General features: G+C 38.7%; 1 pseudogene; it reads left to right on the forward strand.

The window, feature by feature from the left end:
* Positions 1-8,335: 8,335 nt before the first annotated feature.
* LOC117286677 lies at positions 8,336-8,420 on the forward strand (annotated as a pseudogene).
* Positions 8,421-8,497: the final 77 nt, after the last annotated feature.

Consider the following 8,497-nt stretch of genomic DNA (forward strand, 5'->3'; position numbering starts at 1 on the left):
CAAAAAACAAAAAAAAAAAAAAAAAAAGTTAGCATAAACGGTGGTTTGAATATGCCTCTCCCTTCACATGTTAGAAGGTGGGGCCTTTAAGAGGTGATAATACCATTACCACAGGAGTGACTTGATTATAGGAGTGGGTTCCTGATAAATACTCTGTCTGTCTGTCCATCTCTCTCTATCTCTATCTCTCTCTCTCTCTCAAATGTAGAATACCTTCTAGAAAGCCAAATAAATTTCTATTGTTTATAAATTATCCAATCTGTGCTATTCTGGTATAGTAGCATAAAATAGATTAAGACAGAAAATTGAGACTGATAATTTGGGCTGCTACTACTATGATAAAAACCTAAAAATTGAAACTAGGAACTAGGTAATGGGTAGAGGCTAGAATTTGGAAAAGAAGCCTAGGAAAACCCTATATTGCTACAGTGAAGAAATAAAGGCAATTCTGATTAGGACCCAAAGAAGGCAAGAGCTATAAGGAGGAGCTAAATTTTCTTACAGATTACTTAAATGGTCACGATCAGAAAGGCCACTCTCACACAATTCCAGATGTAAACTGGACCAAGATGTGAAATTAAGCATATCTGAAGAAATTATATTACAGTAGAACTCAAGTGCCAATTGGACGACTTCTTTAAAAGAAATAAACAACCTGCTTCACAAATGCAAGGTCCCAAGTTTGATCCCCAGTACCAAAAAAAAAAAAGAAAGAAAGAAAGAAACAATAGGCAGGAAGGCCTATAAGGTCTGGCAAGCTTATGACATAAGGGGCCAAGGGCACAATGCCATGGTTTGAATGTACTCCCAAAGTATTTCATGTGCCAGAACTTAATCATCCATGCAATAGTGTTGAAAGGTGGTTAGGTTATTATTTCAGGGGTGATTCTTGATAAAAGGAATAATTCAGCCCCTCTTCAAACATTATCAATAAAGTAAACTTTCAAACTTCTAACATGAGTAAGACAGCAAGAAAAAAATGTAGATTATTCAAAACAACAAGAAGAAAAATAACAAAATGACAAAAATATGCCTTTTCATGGTAATCCTGAGTGCAAGTCATTTTAATTTTCCAATTAAAAGATGCAGACTGGCTAAAACAATTAAAATACAAGAGCAAACAGTACATTGCCTACAACAAACTTATCTCACCTGCAAGAACAGAGGCTTAAATAAAAAGATTGAAAATTATATTCCAAGGAAATGAAATATGAAAGCAAGTAATAGCTATACTTGTATCTGACAAAATAGACTTCAAAACAAAATGATCTAGAAAAGCCAAAAGAGATCACTATATACTGAACAAGGGAACAACTTATCTAGTGGATGTAATGATTATAAATATATATGCACAAAATAGGAAGAGCCAATTTTATAAAACAAACACTAGTAGGCATAAAGGGAGAGACTCCAGCATAAGAAAAGCAGATGATTTCAATGCCTTACACTTTCCATTACATAGACCATACAAACAAAACTATCAATAAATAATATCAGAGTTAAATTATACTATATATCAAGTGTATTAACAGACAGGTAATTAATATTATCTAGAGAATATTCCATTCAAGAGTTGGAAAATCTATTCTTTTCATCAGCAGGTGGAATTTTTCCAAAATATATCATATATTAGGTAATAAAAACTCTTAATAAATATGAAATCATTTTTTGCATTTTTTATGATCACAATAGAATGAAACTAGAAATAAATAGCAAGAAAAACTGCAGTAGGCTGGGGGTGTAGCTCAGTGCTAAAGTACTTGCTAAGCATGTGTGAAGCCCTGGCTTCAAGTCCCAGTACAAGAAAGAAAAGAAAGAAACAGGAAAGAAAGGGAGGTAGGGGAGAATGCAAGAAGGAGGGAAGGAAAAGAAAAACTGCAGAGATTATACAAACACGTAGAGATTGAACAATGTGCTATCAAATAAAGGGTCATTAAAGAAAACAGAGGGGATTTTTAAAGTATTTGAATCAAAGTCATCTTTCCTGCAAAGGCAAACACAGACTAAAATTGAAAAGATGGAAAATGGAAACACAACGTATCAGAATCTCTTTAGTGCAAAAGCACTACTATGAGGGAAGTTTATAACAATTTAATTTTTTTTAAATAGGGACTCAAATAAATAACATAATGATGCATCTTAAGGCTTTAACAAAACAAGAACAAACAAAATCCAAAATCAGTAGAAAGAAATCAAAAACAAAAAACAAAAATCAAAATAGAAATAAATGAAATAGAGATTAAAAGAAAAATACAAAGCATCAGTAAAACAAGGAGTTGCTTCTTTAAAGAGAAACAAAATTGACAAACCTTTAGCTAAACTGAGAGAGAGTCCAAATAATTAATATTAGAGATGAAAAAGGAGACATTACATCAGATACCACTGAAATTCAAAATATTATTAGGAGGGCTGGGAATTTAGCTCAGTGGTGCTGCCACCTGCCTTGCAAGTGCAAGGACCCAAGTTCTATCCCCAGTACCAAATAATTAAATAAATAAATACCACTAGGAAATATTTTCAAAACCTATATACCAATAAACTGGAAAATCTAAAAGTGGACAAGTTTCTGGACACATATGACCTATCAAGATTGAACCAAAAGGATATTTTTTTAAAAAACAAAAACACATCAAAATCAAGCAATAAGAATGAAAGACTAATTTAAACTTACCCAAGTCAGGACTGCATTGATTCACCCCTGAATTTTACAAACTGTTAAAGAAGAACTGTTACTTATATTCCTCAAACTATTTAATAAAGTAAAAAAGGAATTCTTCATAACTCATTCTAAAATGTCAGTATTACTCTGCTACCAAAACATGGTAAGGACGCAAAAACAAAAGAGAACTATAGACCAGTATCCCAGATGACTATAGTTGCAAAAATTCTCAGTAAAATACTTGCAAATTTAATTCAACAGCACATGAAAAAGACTATTCACCATAATCAAATTGACTTCATTTCAGGAATGTAAGGATGGCTCAACATATCAATCAAAAAACATAATACAGTATATAAACAGAATCAAAGACAAAAATCACATGATCTCCAAGAATTCAGGGAAAAAAAACTTTCAACAAAAGTCAACATCCCTTCATGATTAAAAAAAAAACTGTATAAATTAGGTATAAAAGGTTCATACCCAAACATAATAAAGAGTATATAGGACAAATCTATAAACAACAGCATATTGAATGATTAAAAACTGAAAGCACGTCTTCTAAGATCAGGAGCAAGAAAAGCATGTTGATTCTCTTATTCACTATAGTACTGAAAACTTTATTTAGAACAATCAGAAAACAGAGAAATAAAAGGGATGAAAATAGGGAAAGAGAAAATCATATTATCCCTATTTGCAGATGATACGATTCCATACTTAGAAAACCCTAAAGACTCCACCAAAAGACTTTTAGAATTGATAAGCAACTTCAGTTGCCCAGGGCCAGTCCTGAATTGACCTCACTGCCAGCTTCCTGCCTTTGCCTCAGGTCAGAATTCCTCAGCACCCTGCAAAATATTACTTGGTGCTGCTCATTCAAATGGCCAGAAAACAAAGTCCCTTGCAGGCATGAGAGTGCTCAGAGAGCTCTGATTGTCAAGAGTAGACTCCTAATGTAGTAGTCATACGTGCTGTGCAAACTCCATCCTGTCTCTAGAGACACCTACTCTGTGTCCACAGGAGACAGAGATGTAAGAAGCAGTTCCATGCCCAACTCAGAATTATCCCCCCCACACTTGTCATGAATTGAAGAGTCCATGGATTCACAAGCTTTTCTTTGGTGAACAAATACCCAACTGTTTTAACATCACTAAAATAAAACTTATTCTCATCACAGAATTGACCAATGAAACATTCTCTGGTCACAGAATTTACCAAAAAAAAAAATAAAAAAAAAAAAAAAAAAAAAAAAAAAAAAAAGTTAAAGGATGCTGTCTGGCCTTTGTTTTTAAAATAGCCAGAACAAAGCATTTACTACTTGAAGCTGTCACTGCTGCACAGATCACTTGATTTTTAGGATATGTAGACAGAGCAAGGCCTCCAAAGTTCTAATAAAATACAACTGTCCATAAACATGTGGCTAATTTTACAGCTACGAAAACCAGTTCTCATGGCTTACTCCAGCCTCTAATGGTCTTTGGCCTCAGATTTATCTAACAATCTTAAACTTGATTGTGTCAGTTTGATTGACTTGGGAGCCACCCAAGGAAATGGTAGAGCACACTTTTGGGTGTTTCTAGGTAGGCCATGGAGGCACGATCTTGGGTACAATGTATCTGATCCCTCACTCCTTTCTCTCTGGGTCTGCTCCCCTGCTCTACTTCCCAGAAACGATGAATTAAGTACCTTTGCTATACCATATCCATCTGCCATGATGTGTCTGCCTTAGAGTCTGCCGGCCATGAACTAAATCCCCTGAAACCATAAACCAGATTAAACCACTCCTTTAAGTTTTGACTGTTAAGTATTATGTCCCAGCAATGGAAAAGCTGACAAATACAGTAGCCCTGAAGCTTGCTGGGGATAGGTTTGGCATCTTCCTGGGGCTACCTTTGAACCTGGTCTGGAGCTTATCCAGACTCCAATTCTCTTGTTGCAGCAACAGTACACAGACATCTTGTTCAACCTAGTATACAACCTACAACTGGTTTTTTGTTGTTAGTGCCAGAGACTGTGTGAGACCTGACTGAACTACAGTGACTCCATGTTGACCAGCAAATGACCCAGAGACTGTTGTTCACCCCCTTATAGGTTAAGAAATGATTAATTGTGAATTACTAAGTAACTGCTTGGTAGTTCTGGGAAACTAGAGAGAAACTGTAACAAACACAGAGACCCAAAGTAAATCACTCCACTCCTTGTTTGCCTGAAACTGAATGCTCCGAACACCACAATCTATAAAACAATGGGTAATCGATCTGCTGACCATCAGTACATAATGGTCGAGTACATGATTGATGACCACCAGCTCAGATCAACTGACCACTTGCCTTTGTCCCCTTCCTGTAAGTTTCGAGTGTTAACTCCCCCGATAGCCCTTTATAAAATAGCCTCTGACTCTGAGCTAGTTGCCTCTCTGAGCTACCAGGTTCTCAGAGTGCCATCTGGCCAGATTAATAAAGGTCTATTTTACCAGCTAGCGTGGGTGTCCCTTCCTGGGTGACTCTCGCTGTCCAACAAACTCCCAGACCCTCGCTGAGCTTTAGGGTTCAGCATCATGGAGGCCTTTTTGCTGTTCATGCTCCACGGAGTAAAAGTGAGACTTTAAGGCTTACAACTGAACCCAGGATCACAGACATGCTAGGCAAGTGCTCTACCACTAAGTGACACTTCCAGTCCCTACTTTTGACTTCTGTATTCTCTGAGTGAAGTTTTGTCATATTGTCTTGGCTCTCTGTATGGCCAGGGAAAGATGTCTCTCCATATCTGGTGAAATGCATCCCAACTTCACAAATCTGAGTGCCCAGCAGCCATCAGCCCTTTAAAGACACTTGCCATGATCTCCTATCATTTCTTTGAGCTTCTTTCTGAAAATGTGCCCCCCCCACATGTCCAAGAAGAATTCTGACTATCTTGTAGTTGACTTTTGTCCTTACACAGCCCAGAAGGGAGTACAGCAGATACATTAGTAGTGCCCCAACACCCACTCAAACACCAGTGACTTCCAGCACCACAGCTCAGAGACCTGAGGGCTTTCTGGCCCCCAGAGCTGCTCTGCCCATGTTCATCACCTAGAACTGCTGCTCACCAACTGTCCTGCAGGGAAGCTACCTTCAGTGCCACATGACAGCCTTCTGAAAGAAACAGCCTCTATGACTCCAAGAGCATTCAACTTTTTAAGTGAGATTCCCAAACAGATTCAAAAGTACCATAAGACCTTTTCTGAGAGAAGATGTGGCACAGGAGACTACCCTCAGTGACTCAGTGTGATTTTCTCTTTTAAAATCCCTCTGTCACTAAAGAAAATATAAATTTAACCTCTATCAATATTCCCTTGAAAATATATCTCAAAGGCCAGGCGTGGTGGTGCACACCTGTAATCCACCATTTGGAAGGCTGAGGCAGGAGGATCACTGCAAGTTCGAGACCATACTGGGCTACACAGTGAGCTCCAGAGCAGTCTGAACTACATAGTGAGACCCTATCTCAAAAAAACAAAAAAAAAAAGAAAATATATCTCAAAGGACTGGAGATGTCACTCAGTGATACTGTCTGCTTATTATGCACAAAGCCCTGGGTTCAATTACAGCAACAACAACAGTTAATTATGATAAGTCCACTTGAATAGATTAAGAAATGCCGAGTGCATTAGGGAAGCACAGCTCTGGGTGTTTCTGTGAACGATTGACATGTAGGCTGCAAACTGAAGAGGGAAAACTCAACCTGAATGTGAACAGCACCAGCCAATAGGACTGCAGCCTGAATGAAATAAAAAGGGAAAGAAGAAGGAAGTCGTCCCTTCGCTTCTTTGGAGGAGCTCTTGTCTTCACCACTGCCTGTGGATGTCTATCTCCAGTTCCTTCAGGCTTCCAATGTGGACCCGTCAGCTTTCTGACATGGAGCTTGCACCAGACTCTGCAGTGAGCTCCAGGCTTTTGACGTCCAACTGGATCCTCCAGCTCTCCAGCATGCAGACTTTGCATTCTTACACCCCTGATTCCATAGGCACACATTATAGGCCTACTTGGTAAATCCTTTCTATATATTTTATATTAAATCTGTTCCTTTAGTGAACCCTAACAGATGATGGATGGATGGATGGATAGATAGATAGATCAACCTCTTCTCTACTTCCACTACTCCCATCTAGTTCAACTCTCCAGTGTCTCTTATGAATAGAATTATAGTTTAGATCTAAAATAAACCCTCTAAAGTCTCATGTGTTTGGAAAGTGATTGGCTCATGGGGCATTACACTCATCAGTGGATTCATCTATTGATGAGTTCAGCAGCTAAATGTGCTGGGGGGGGGGCCTGGTTGGAGGTGGATCACTGGGGATGTGACCTGGAAGGGTGTATTGCTGTCCCCAGCCCCTTCCTTCTCTCTGCAGTTCCCGACTACCATGAGATGAGCAGTATTCCTCGGCCATGCCCTTCCATCATACCATTTCTGCCTTGGGGCCAGCCTATCCTAGACTGAATTCTCTGAAAACTGTAAGCCACAAGAAACCTCTCTTCCTATAACCTGCAAGTATCAGTTATTTTATCCCAGTGATGAAGAAGCTAACTAATAAAGATGGTTTTGATGGCCTCCCCAGCTACCTCCCTAGCCCTTTCTTGCTCATCTCCAAAACATCCTCCACACAGAAGCCAGAGTGAGCTTCATAAGACATACCTGGATCCAATCACTTTTCTGTCTAAAACTGATTAATAGTTTCCTTTGATCTTCAAATAAAACTCAGATGCCTTATATTAACCATAAATATTCTTTGGTGCTTCTGAGGTCATTTGATTTTCTAAGAGAGATTCTCCAGTTGATTCCACCAGTGCCTGCTCTGCCTGGCCCAGGCCTCAATGTCCAGCAGCAGCTCCTGCCCCTCATCCTTTACCCACTACCCTCTAGCCACATCAACCTCCTTCCTGGTTCTGAGACACTCTATACTTTCCCCTCACTTACAGCCTTTGACATGCTCTTCCACTACAGAGTGCTTTTTCCCTAGTTCTGCCTAGAATGAGTTCAGCTCACTCTTTAACTTTCAATTTAAGTATCATTCTCCAGGGAAGCTTTCCATGACCACTCTAGATAGGTCCTCTTACCCTGTAATTTTCAACCTCAATATCTATTCGTTTAACTTACAGAACTTCAAATTTAAAACTAATCCTTTCCTATCCCCACCTCGCTGTACACTTTCTAATGATAGGGTTTTGCTTGAGGTATAGCATAAAGTTGGTACTCTCTCAGTAGATGGCTACTGCATGGTGGACACCAAGCTACAAACACATTTGTTTATTTGGTTGGTTTTTATGACCATTAATCCTGATATTTCAACTTAATTGGATGAAGAAAAAATTAGCAGATTAGTAACGCACACTTCTTGGTGTGTCTGGGTGTGTCACAGAGGTATGACCTTGGGTACAGTACGTGGTTCCTCCCCTGATCTCTGGCACCACTCCCCTGCTCTGTTCGATAGCCACCATGGATTAAGCATCTTTGCTCTGCTATCCCCTTCCACAATGATATTTCTGCTGACAGTGTACAAAACCCCCAAAACTGTAACCAAATTAAACTTCTCCTATTTTAAGTTATGTGTATTGGGTATTGTGTCTCAGCAATGAGAAAGCTAATACAGTTATTATTATTTTGTGGTCCTATTGCTACCTACAGATAAGACAATAGAAGGCTATACTTTCAGGGATCATTTCTATAGTTGGCTACTAGAGAAGTTTCTCTGATCATGTAGAGTACCAGCTAGGACAATAGGGTCCCCTTTGTCTATATTTACATGTGATTACCTACTTTATCCTTCAGAGTTTTGTTTTCTCAAAAAAATACATCACA

Source organism: Fukomys damarensis, unplaced genomic scaffold (genome assembly GCF_012274545.1).
Source record: "Fukomys damarensis isolate Sample0158 unplaced genomic scaffold, DMR_v1.0_HiC HiC_scaffold_17, whole genome shotgun sequence".
Lineage (NCBI taxonomy): Eukaryota > Metazoa > Chordata > Mammalia > Rodentia > Bathyergidae > Fukomys > Fukomys damarensis.